We start from the raw sequence: 12650 nt of genomic DNA on the forward strand, positions 1-12650 counted from the left end.
GAGAATTCAAAAATCAGAGTTACAGAGGGACTTGGGAGACCTCTGGGATTCCCCAAAGGGTTAACTTACAGGCTGAGTCAGTGGTAAGGAAGGCAAATGCATTGTTTGGCATTTATTTCAAGACTACTAGAATATAAAAGCAGTGATGTAATTCTGAAGCTTTATAAGGCATCACTAAGACTGAATTTAGAGAATTGTGAGCTGTTTAGACTCCTTATCTAAGAAAAGATGTACTGGCGCTGGAGAGGGTCCAGAGGAGGTTGATCCCAGGAATGAAGGGGTTAACATATGAGGAGCATTTGATTGTTCTGGGCCTACTCACTGGAGTTCAGAAGAATTGGGGAGGGGTGGAATTGCATTGAATCCTATTGAATATTGAAAGGTCTGGATATAGTAGATGCGGGGAGGATGTTTGCTATAGTGGGAGAGTCTAGGACAATCTCAGAATTGGGAAATGTCCATTTAGAACAGAGTTGAGGAAAACTTCTTTTAGCCAGAGGGTGGTGAATCTGTGGAATTCATTCCCACAGATGGTTGTGCAGGCCAAGTCATTGGGTATATTTAAGGCAGACGTTGATACATTCTTGATTAGTCAGGATGTCAAATGTCACAGGAAGAAGGAGGGAAAATGGTTTGAGAGGAAAAATAAATCAGCCATGATGGAATGACAGAGCAGACTTGATGTGCTGTACGGCCTAATTTTGCTTCTATGTCTGACGGTCTTATGTAATTCTCGTTACTCCACTATAGTACTGATAGATCCAATTTTAGCTTCTCCTTCGCAAACTGCATGGTGAATTCTACCACATTATGATCACTGCTCCTAAAGGTTCCTTTACCTTAAGCTCCTTAATCAAATCCGGGTCATTACATAACTCCCAAACCAGAATAGCCACTCCTCTAGAGGGCTCAGTCACAAGTTGTTCTTAAAACCCATCTTGTAGATAGTCTACAAATTCCCTCTCTTGAGATTCAGCATCAACCTGATTCTCCCAACCTATATGCATATTGAAATCCCCCATGACAATCACAACATTTCCCTTTTCACATGCCTTTTCTGTTTCCCATTGTAATTTGTAGCCCGCACTCTGTCTACTGTTTGTATATATAGTAATTCTTATCAGGGTCTTTTTACTTTTGCAGTTTACTCTGCCCACAAAGATTCTATATCTTTCAATCCTACTTCATGTCTTTCTAAGGATTTGATTTCATTTTTCATCAACAGAGCCACCTCACCTTCTCTGCCTACCTGCCTATCCATTTAATACAAAACGTATCTTGGATGTTAAGCTAACTTTATCTGATATTTCCGTACCCAGACACCAATTGTAATGGGTGCTCTTGGTATTTAACATGGTCCTGAGGGACAAAGCAGGGAAAGACTCATAATTAAAGACATTACAAGCAGGGTAACTAGGACCTATGTTACCACTGGTCTAATTAAAGAGCAGTAGCTACAAAGTCTATCATTAACCAAGACAGTCTTCACAAGGCTCCATCTATAGTCTCACAGTTGTGCTTATTATCCTTTAATGGTTAAGCCCAACATCACACGCAGTTCTAGTTTCAAAATCATTCCAAATGAGTAGCTTCAAACTTGAGGTGCTTTTGGCCCCCTTCAGTGCTGTTTTTGAATCATTCACTTACAGTGTTCCAGGGACAGAGGCCATCCTCCCTGTATCAGGTGTCTGATGTGCCTTACCCAGGTTCTGCCATTGGGCACAGCTATAGTGAAAGCTGTGACAGCAAAGGAGATTGGCAAAAGCTGCAGCCAACCTACACAAAGTCAATGGTGCCTGTCTGCCACTCTCCTTCAGTGCCATCCGTGGATCACCAGATAAAGCCCCCAAGCTCACGACCCACCAAGAACTGCACAACTTAGTAAGCAGGAGAGCAAAGCCCCCACATTTGGCCTTCAGCACAGGAGGAACAGGAACAGGAAGAGGAAGTAACAGAGAAGGATCAGGAAAATTGAAAAGAAAAGGAAGGGCAGGCAATAACAGAAGCTACAGCAATCACTGGTGGATGAACTGAGTAACTGACAGTGTTAAAAGAGGATCAAGGGTCAGGTTCCATCTAATTGTCCAGATATTATTAAGTCTCACAACATTCAAGTGGTTGCAGGCCTCAACTAAATGTACAACATCCCTGAAGTGAAGCTTTTGCTATACCCCAAGGAATATGCACCATTCTTCATTTCTCTACCAACAGACCACCTCAGCACTACAACTATTGAAGGAAGGGCTCATGACCTAAGCTGCAGGTTTAGTTTTCTGAGTACGTAGCTTTTTTCAGTGGTCTGCCAAGATATAATGAAAGACATAAACTTTGCAAGAATTGGCTTCAGGTACTATTTACCACAATATTAGGTCAATTCAATACTGTACTATCTGCAATAGTTGCTAAAGACGTCAAGCTGTGTGCTAGGTGCATTGTGCCAACATATTTTTTGTTATCGCTCAGTAGCCATCAATGGCCTCATGAAAAACATTACATAGCTTTGCAGATGGTGATCACCTACAATACTTAAGAAACTTAAAGTATGTTTGACATGCCCAGTACATATGTGCCAGAGTGAACTCAGCAAGTAGCTGAAGTTACAGTCAATAAGATAAAGTCAGATTCTCTATTTTCCATTAAGTCACATGCCATACTGCAAGATAATGAACAAATCATCATCTTTTTAGTCATGCAATATTAATACTTAATAACTGTATGGGATAATTTAAATTTGGAGTCAAAGTCCTAAAAACTTGAACATTGGCCACCTTAATGAGAAATGCAAGTTGCTAGTTGAATCTGAGGGCCAGTCACAGAAGCATGATTCTTCAAGGTAGAGAAGAAAAACGAGAAGTATTTTCTCAATGGTCCACTAGAGTGGAAGTACTGCCAAAATTATTCCCCTAACGCCTGATTAGTCTCTTAGGAGAAAGCTTTAATGATAGAACTATGTTGGGAGAGAAGCCACTGCAGTGACTCATTGATACAGTAGATTTAATCCCTCCAGCTGTAGTGTTTGGATTACTGCAAATAGGATATGAGATGATGTATCATGAATTTACTCCATAAATTCTATTAAAGACTATTTCCAAGTTATTCTTGCATTTTGCAGCGTGAAGCCTGAAGCTGTATTTGCATTCATAAATTAACTAATGAATGCCCATTCCTGATAGAAGTCATTGAGTCCATCAGAAACAAAGTCAAGAACAGTGTATAAAATGCTTATACTTCCTGTCAGTGAAATTAACCATCTTCTCACTTGTACAGTAGGAGAAAATTGTTCTTTCCTCTTCAATGAGCACAATGCTACACCCAAAGATGAGCATAAAAAAAAACATGGTTTTCAATGATTTACTATCTCTTTCATTTTATTCTGTGGGCTGAACCAGGTGATTTTGACAATAACAAGGTAAAATTCATTGTCCATATCTTTTGAGCTTGTTCCCTGAATGATATTCAAAAAATGTCACTTTCACATAAAGTGGCAAGGTCAGGCAAAATTGATCATGGTTCCCTCATTTCCATTGCAGTCCACATGCTGGGACATTTTCATTGTTCTGTAGGGAGGAAGCAGGTGCTCTTGTTTCAAAATACAGTGAACTCTTATCCTGGTAGGACCAGCTTCTGACTACAGTACTCCAGCAGGGCTACCTTAAAGAAATAGATTTGGGCCCAAGGCCTGAGGTCCTGTAGTGAGAATTGAAATCCTGACAGGGGATTGTTTTCTTTAATAGACTCCAGACCCCTGAAATTCCAGCAAATGCCTCCTGGAAAACATTCATCTGCTTTCTGATGGCTACAAGTAATAGGAGTTGCAGTGTGATATCTATTCCTGCAGAACAATGATCAGCTCACTTTGGAAATCAAATTGCCTCTGGCTCATTGTTAGCAGATCTCTTGAGTCTATCAGAGACAAAATCCAAGTGCCAAGAATAGCATGTAAAATGCTTACGCTTCCTGTGAGTGATGTTGTCAGCAAAGACTTTGAGAGGATCATCCTGTTTTTCCATGTATTACCAAAGTGTCAATGGTAGCAGCACAGAAATCACAAACAGAACAGATTCTGCAAATCATGAGCACATACACAAAAGACTGGAAAAACTCAATGGATCAAGCAGTGCGTATGAAGAAAAGTAAATAATGAAAGTTTTGGGCTGAGACCACTCATCAGGACTGGGAAGAAACCAGAAAAAGAAGGTGAGAGGAGGGAAAAGAGTATAAGCTGGCCGATGATAGGTGAAACCAGGTGAGGGGCAAGGTGGGTCGGTAAAGAAGGTGGATGAAGTGAGAAGCTGGAAGATGATAGCTGGTAAAGATACAGTAAAGGGCTGAAGAAATAGGATTCTGACAGGAAATGACAGTGGACCACTGGAGAAAGAATACTTCCCATTCCCAATCCCATTCCAACATGTTGGGCCATGGCCTCCTCTACGGTCATGATGAAGCCACTCTCAAGTTAGAGGAGCAATAACATATTCAGTCTGGGTAACCTCCAACCTGAGGGCATGAACATCGATTATTCTAACTTCCAGTAATTTTCCCCCTTTCCATCTCTCTTTTTCCATTCCCCATTCTGGCTCCCCTTTTTTCCCTTCTTTTCTCCTCACTTGCTCATCACCTCCCTCTGGTGTCCCTCCTCCTTCCTTTCTTCTTATGGTTAATTATTTCCCATCAGAGGATATATTATCCAATAGAACTGCCAGTTTATTCCTCCAGGTGCATATTCCTTCTAAGTTTTTATAACGTAGTTTTTTTTTAAACAGTGCTTGGGCCTTCTGAGACAATATGGTCATCTATAGCAAAAAACAGGAAGCGCACTGATAAAGCTCTGCAAATCATGCAACTTTTGTGGAGGCAAATATTGTATGTTGATGTTGCACCAAGACCTTCCATCAGGACTGAGGGGGAACAGTAAAGATTGATAGTACTTGACAGTACAAAAGTGGGGTGGGGGTGGGGAGTAGAGGCTGGTAGGTAATGCAGAATCAGATTGGGAGGGTCGATGGCTGATGGGATGGAATTATCTGTAGGGAAAGCGGGGTGAGAGAGATGAACAAAGGGAGAAGAAGTCAGGTTGACAGGTGTGTGTATGTGAGTGTGAGAGGGAGAGGGAGGGGGAGAGGGGGAGAGAGGGAGGGGGAGAGGGGAGAGGGGGCAGAGAGGGAGAGAGGGAGAGAGAGGGAGAGAAAGAGAGAGAAAGTGAGATAAAGAGAGAGAGAGAGAGAGAGGGAGAATAGGCGACAGGCAGCTTGAAACTTGGATACTCAAGAAGGGGTCTGACTGCTATGATTTCATCCTCTTCAACAGCTCCATGACCACTTAGCAGTGTTTTCTGTATTTGTATTTTTGAGGAGAGCGAGGTGATATTGTCTAGTGATTTGTTTTCAGAATGTCACATATTTACTGTGAACTGCATCTCAGGGGTTCAGTGTTTAACAAATTGTCCTTGCTAAATGATTGATAAATGGGTATTTTTAAAGTCAATGTTCTGAAAAGTTGAAAAAAAAAATCAACTCTACCAACTGATGAAGGTCTCAGCCCAAAACATTGATGGTTTACTCTTTTCCATAGATGCTGCCTGGCCTGCTGAGTTCCTCCAGAACTTTGTGTGTGCTGCTTGGATTCACAGCATCTGCAGATTTTTTTCTTGTTTGTGATTGGACGGCTCTACCAAATGCATACTCAATCTATGGGCAACAGATTTACCACATTTTTTTTTCGCTAGGGTCTTTCCTTTGCAGCTTGAAAAAATTACTCTTTCATGTCTGAAGGCCCTGTTATTTTGAGGGCCCAGTTATTCTCTCATGAAAGCATAGTTTGAAATATTTTAACTTCACATGCACCTCTTTCAAGCCTGTCTAAATCAACTGCTTCAGGTAATGCACTATTTTTTTTCTTTTTTTTAGCCTCCTGAGTCTCTTGAATGAACAGCTGAGAGAGTAGAATTGGAATAAGAATTAATAAATGTCTCAATTTCACTTCCCTCAGTATTTCTTTTGGCAATGGAATGATTTCCGCTAATTGTTCAGCCGTATGTATTCACCAAGCCAATACCAAATCTTCATATTGAATGCATGAATCTTCTCAACCATTTTCTGCAGACTCCTTGGTGCTCCATGGGAGGGACTGAGAGCAAAGTTCCTAAGTTAGTTCTGAACACATTCAGTTCTCCCGTATGTGTATTGATGAATCACCTCCAATCTAACAACCACGGCAAGTAATTCTATTTCAATGTATCTGTAATGTAATTCATATCTATCGAAGTTCTGCTTTTGTGTGGAAACATGACAGACTGCAAGTGCTGGAATTTAGAACAAAAAATGTGGAACTGCTGGTAGATCTTAGTGGGTAAGGCAGCATCTGTGGAGGCAGAGGATGATATTTCAAATCATGACTTTGCATTAAACCTGTTCGGATGCTGGGTTTCAACCAAGAAAAGTTGACTGAAAGCAGAGCTCCTACCTGACCTGCTGATTTTCTCCAGCAGTTTGATTTTACTTCTACTTTTACATGCAATTTTTCAGTAGGATCCTGGCTCCTTGACTTCTCTGGAGGATTTCCCTGTAATTATATCATCAAATTATTGCAATACCGGCAGCCAAACAAAGCCAATCTATGTCCATTTTAATGAGTGTATGAGTAGCACATGCATTTCACTCAGATTGGACAGGATCTTGTTCAGATAATTGTAATACATCAAAAACATTGTACTCCTGTACTATCTGTTGGTTTAACTGACTGCTTCAGCATGTGCTAAATCCAGCTTTAGACCCCTCCAGTGGTCAAATGATCAATGAAGGTGCTGCCCTTAATCTTGATCTTTATATCTCAGTAGTTTAACTGCAGTTGGATCTCCTTGCACCTACCTAATAAGGCTTTCACTTTTCAGTCATGGTCTAATATCCTTGTCTGCTATTTTTCTTCTTCTAGACAAGTATGGCCTTATTTCAATGAGACTACATGTCTTTGCTAAAATTTGTCTCCTCTGTGGTGATTCAATATGGTTAACCAACATTTCCAGCCTTCTGGATTCCACATATGATTCCAGTCCTAATGGGTGAGCACCTCAAGTATGCCTGTGGAATGATTGCTGGTGCCAGATGGAGCATCTCAGAAACTACTCGTCTCCTGTGATTTCAATGCACAACAGTCTCTAGGATTTACAGGAACTGGAGCAAAAAAACAAAAAAAAACATCCAGTGAGCAGCAGTTCTGCAGATGAAAATGCTTTGTTAATGAGAAAGGTCGGAGGAGAATGACCAGACTGGTTCAAGCTGACAAGAAGAAGACAGTACCTCAAATAACCATGCGTTACAACAGTGGTGTGCAGTACAGCATCTCCGAATGCACACCACATCAAACATTAAAGTAGATCAGCTCCAGCAGCAGAAGGTCATGAGCATACGCTCAGAGGCCACGTTTTTCATGTGTTTTTGTTGACCAACATCTCCCGTCTCCTGGATTCCACAAATGATTCCTTTCCTAATGGGTGAGCACTTGCTATATCTAGCAAAAAAAACTTATTATTTTATTCAGAATGTATCAAGGAATTCTCCCTGCACCTAGTTGTTTGTAAAGAGCCATGGATGACACTTGTCATTTCTAAGCTGGTTGCAGAGTGTCAAAGTACTTTGTCGTTTATCATCTTGAGGGTTCTAGGAGACCAGAGGTACAAGCATCTGAGCTTTAACAACAGGAATACCGCAGAAGCCTTTCTCCACTATCAACTCTGCTCTTAAACGCATCTCCCCCATTTCACGCACATCTGCTCTCACTCCATCCTCCTGCCACCCCACTAGGAATAAGGTTCCCCTGGTCCAAACCTACCACCCCACCAGCCTCCGGGTCCAACATATTATTCTCCATAACTTCCGCCACCTCCAACGGGATCCCACCACTAAGCACATCTTTCACTCCCCACCTCTCTCTGCTTTCCGCAGGGATCGCTCCCTACGCGACTCCCTTGTCCATTCGTCCCCCCAGTCCCTCCCCACTGATCTCCCTCCTGGCACTTATCCATGTAAGCGGAACAAGAGCTACACATGCCCTTACACTTCCTCCCTTACCACCATTCAGGGCCCCAGACAGTCCTTCCAGGTGAGGCGACACTTCACCTGTGAGTCGGCTGGGGTGATATACTGCGTCCGGTGCTCCCGATGTGGCCTTTTATATATTGGCGAGACCCGACGCAGACTGGGAGACCGCTTTGCTGAACATCTACGCTCTGTCCGCCAGAGAAAGCAGGATCTCCCAGTGGCCACACATTTTAATTCCACATCCCATTCCCATTCTGACATGTCTATCCATGGCCTCCTCTACTGTAAAGATGAAGCCACACTCAGGTTGGAGGAACAACACCTTATATTCTGTCTGGGTAGCCTCCAACCCGATGGCGTGAACATCGACTTCTCTAACTTCCGCTAATGCCCCACCTCCCCCTCATACCCCATCTGGTACTTATTTTTATACACACATTCTTTCTCTCACTCTCCTTTTTCTCCCTCTATCCCTCTGACTATACCCCTTGCCCATCCTCTGGTTCCCCCCCTCCACTTGTCTTTCTCCCCGGACCTCCTGTCCCATGATCCTCTCGTATCCCCTTTTGCCTATCACCTGTCCAGCTCTTGGCTCCATCCCTCCCCCTCCTGTCTTCTCCTATCATTTTGGATCTACCCCTCCTCCTCCCACTTTCAAATCTCTTACTAACTCTTCCTTCAGTTAGTCCTGATGAAGGGTCTCAGCCTGAAACGTTGACTGTACCTCTTCCTAGAGATGCTGCCTGGCCTGCTGCGTTCACCAGCAACTTTGATGAGCATCTGAGCTTTTCTCTGTTCTGATTTACCTGCCATAGCCAACTCAATATACAGTTTCCACCCTGCTGATTATTTGCTTAGAAATTTAACAGCTTGAGTGGCTTAATCTGTTCCATTGTGTGGCTGCTCGGGGTATATTATAATGCGAATCCAAAATTTAGACTAATCCAATGCCTCTTCAGAGAAATTTCTTCCAACCATGTGAGTAATAACCACCATTAAATTGGTTCTGTTTTCATTTTTAATCATTAGTGGTTTCTTAAATTCAGGACCCAGGATTTCTGCTTGGTTCCTATTGTTGTTCTGTGCAATTTGCTTGAGATTTTCAAAATCGTAGTAAAAAGTATTACTGAATTTACAGCCAAAACTTAATTATGTATTCTGCCGGAATGAACTCATCATGTACCAGAGCCTGAGAGAATGCCCTTAAAAACAAAACAAAAAAAAACAATCTGAGGCAAGAGAACACTAATAAACATGTTTTACACAAAATAATCTGCAGATGCTGGGGTCAAAGCAACACTCACAACACGCTGGAAGAACTCAGCAGGTCAGGTAGCATCCGTGGAAAAGATCTGTCGACGTTTTGGGCCGGAACCCTTCGTCAGGACTGTAGGGGGAAGGGGCAGAGGCCCTATAAAGAAGGTGGGGGGTAGGGTGGGAAGAAGAAGGCTAGTAGGTTCCAGGTGAAAAAACAGTAAGGGGAAAGATAAAGGGGTGGGGGAAGGGAAGCAAGGAGGTGATAGGCAGGAAGGAAAGGTGAAGAAAGAATAGGGGAAAACACAATGGGTAATAGAAGGAGGTGGAACCAAGAGGGAGGTGGTAGGCAGCTGGGGAAGAGGACAGAGTGACATAGGGATAGGGGAAGGGAGGGGGAGGGAATTACCGGAAGTTAGAGAATTCTATGTTCATACCAAGGGGCTGGAGACTACCTAGACGGTATAGAAAGATAGAAACATAGAAAATAGGTGCAGGAGTAGGCCATTCGGCCCTTCGAGCCTGCACCGCCATTTATTATGATCATGGCTGATCATCCAACTCAGAACCCTGCACCAGCCTTCCCTCCATACCCTCTGATCCCCCTAGCCACAAGGGCCATATCTAACTCCCTCTTAAGTATAGCCAATGAACTGGCCTCAACTGTTTCCTGTGGCAGAGAATTCCACAGATTCACCACTCTCTGTGTGAAGAAGTTTTTCCTAATCTCAGTACTAAAAGGCTTCGACTTTATCCTCAAACCGTGACCCCTCGTTCTGGAGGTGTTATATGAGGTGTTGCTCCTCCAACCTGAGTTTAGCTCATCATGGCAGTAGAGGAGGCCATTTATGGACATATCTGAATGGGAGTGGGAAGCAGAGTTGAAGTGGGTGGCTACTGGGAGATCCTGTCTGTTTTGGCGGACGGAGCGGAGGTGCTCGACGAAGCGATCCCCCAATCTGCACTGGGTTTCCCCGATGTAGAGGAGGCCGCACTGGGAGCACCGAATGCAATAGATGACCCCAATAGACTCAGAAGTGAAGTGTTGCCTCACTTGGAAGTACTGTTTGGGGCCCTGAATGGTGGCAAGAGAGGAGGTGTAGGGACGGGTGTAGCACTAAATGCCAGGTGGGAGATCCACGGGGAGGGACGTGTGGATCAGGGAGTCACGGAGGGACCAATCCCTGCGGAAGGCGGAGAGGGGTGGAGGGGGAAAGATGCGCTCAGTGGTGGGGTCCTGTTGAAGGTGGCGGAAGTTGCGGAGGATAATGTGTTGGATCCTGAAGCTAGTGGGGTGGTAGGTGAGGACAAGGGGAACTCTGTCCCTGTTGTGGTGGTGGGAGGATGGGGTGAGGGTCGAAGTGTGGGAAATGGAGGAGATGCGGGTGAGGGCATCATTGATGACAGCAGAAGGGAAACCACGATCCTTAAAGAAAGAGAACATTTGAGATGTCCTGGAACGAGAAACCTCATCCTCGGAGCAGATGCGGCGGAGCCGGAGGAACTGGGAATAGGGAATGGCATTTTTGTATGTGGCAGGGTGGGAAGAGGTATAGTTGAGGTATTTATGAGAGTCAGTGGGTTTGTAGAAGATGTCAGTGGACAGTCTGTCTCTAGAGATGGAGACCGAGAGATCGAGAAAGGGGAGAGAAGTGTCCGAGATAGACCAAGTGAATTTGAGGGCTGGGTGGAAGTTAGAAGTAAGGTCAATGAAATTGACGAGCTCAGCATGGGTGCAGGAAGCAGCACCAATGTAGTTGTCAATGTACCGAAGGAAAAGTTGGGGAGCAGTACCAGAATAGGTTTGGAGCACAGACTGTTCCACATAACCAACGAAGAGGCAGGCGTAGCTAGGGCCCATGCAAGTTCCCATAGCTACACCCTTTGTCTGAAGAAAGTGGGAAGAGCCGAAAGAGAAGTTATTGAGTGTGAGAACCAGTTCCGCCAGCCGGAGGAGGGTGGTGGTGGGGAACTGGTGAGGTCTATTATCCAGAAAGTAGCGGAGGGCTTTGAGGCCGTCTTCATGGGGAATGGAGGTGTGTAGGGATTGGACATCCATAGTGAAAATGAAGCGGTTGGGACCGGGGAACTGGAAGTTATTGAAGAGGTGGAGGGCATGGGGTGTATCCCGGATGTAGGTGGGGAGAGACTGAACTATGGGTGACAAAATGGAGTCCAGGTAGGCAGATACAAGTTCGGTGGGACAGGAGCAGGCAGAAACTCATAAACATGTTTTAAAAACTATTAGATATAATTTTGCATTGTTATTAAAAACCTGATTCCAATACTAAAATTAGCATACACTTCAGATGATAATTTACAACTACAGAATAGTGATTTAATCAGTATTTCCTTATTTTCAGATCATTGGCCGGGGTTGACCATAGATGTTACGTCCTAGCTGCCTACATGATACACAAATCAGAATAAAATCCAGGTCAGTATGATATCGAGATGAATCCAAAGGAATGGCAGAAACTAATACAGTTTGGCACCAGTGGTGTCACAGCTACCAGTCTGCCAATCAACATTACCAGTCAGAATTGAACTGCCTTAAGGACTTCCAATCTAGATTTTTCCTTGGGGTTTACTCCCAAAGCCTTCCCCATGAGTTGCTATAGTTGCAAAGCAGAGGAGGTTCGAGATCAGAGTTTATTTTCTTCTGGACAAGCTGCCAACCATGGCTGACAAGCCCCATCTACCTGAAGCGACTGATTTTAAGGCACCAGTAACCCATCTTTTCCCTTTTCTTGTCTGTAGAAAGGGTTCTGCTGGGTTTGGTAGCTAAGGAGCTGGACTTGGCTGTCAGAGGCCATTAAAGATGCATGCCATTGGGAGCATTAAATAGGTAGAGGGAGCTTACATTATGTCCCCTGGCTGTGACAAACTTAAGGAACTGGAATCAATCAATTACAGTACTTCAAAAAGGGAAATGTTGAGGGTAACGTGCACCCAAATCACCCATTGTTCCTAAAATGAAAATTCTACTCTTATTTTTTACTAAGTCAGATAGCAACAGTTTTTAGTACTCTGCTTACGTTATCATTAAACAAGAACTGTTATGACAGCATCTGATACTGTGTTATTCATTATTGTCTGGCGGTGCTGGCTAAATAATGTTTCTGGTTAAAATACTGAAGCTCCCTGATGTAAATCTCAGGAAATGGATCAATTAGCAGGTATTTCTCCAAAGTGACATTTTTCATTGCTGACCAGTTATTGGCATAAAACTTCAAAGCATCTACAAGACGTGCTTATAAGCATGAGGCCAAAGACAAATTTAGGGAGTACCCACTTCCAATTATGGTTTACTGATCACACCCTTTCCCTGCCCACAACGTCTACAATCTTTAAGATCTG

At 43.6% G+C, this 12650-nt stretch overlaps 1 long non-coding RNA gene across 2 annotated transcripts in view; it reads left to right on the plus strand.

The window, feature by feature from the left end:
- Positions 1–6946: 6946 nt before the first annotated feature.
- LOC140210051 (uncharacterized) overlaps positions 6947–12650 on the plus strand; it is a 34643-nt gene continuing 28939 nt past the window's right edge. For both annotated transcript variants that reach the window (XR_011889138.1, XR_011889137.1), the window contains exons 1-2: positions 6947–7489; positions 11654–11727. This is a non-coding gene — a long non-coding RNA (uncharacterized lncRNA). The remainder of the gene's footprint in view (positions 7490–11653; positions 11728–12650) is intronic.

Source organism: Mobula birostris, chromosome 2, assembly GCF_030028105.1.
Source record: "Mobula birostris isolate sMobBir1 chromosome 2, sMobBir1.hap1, whole genome shotgun sequence".
NCBI classification, from domain to species: Eukaryota; Metazoa; Chordata; class Chondrichthyes; order Myliobatiformes; family Myliobatidae; genus Mobula; species Mobula birostris.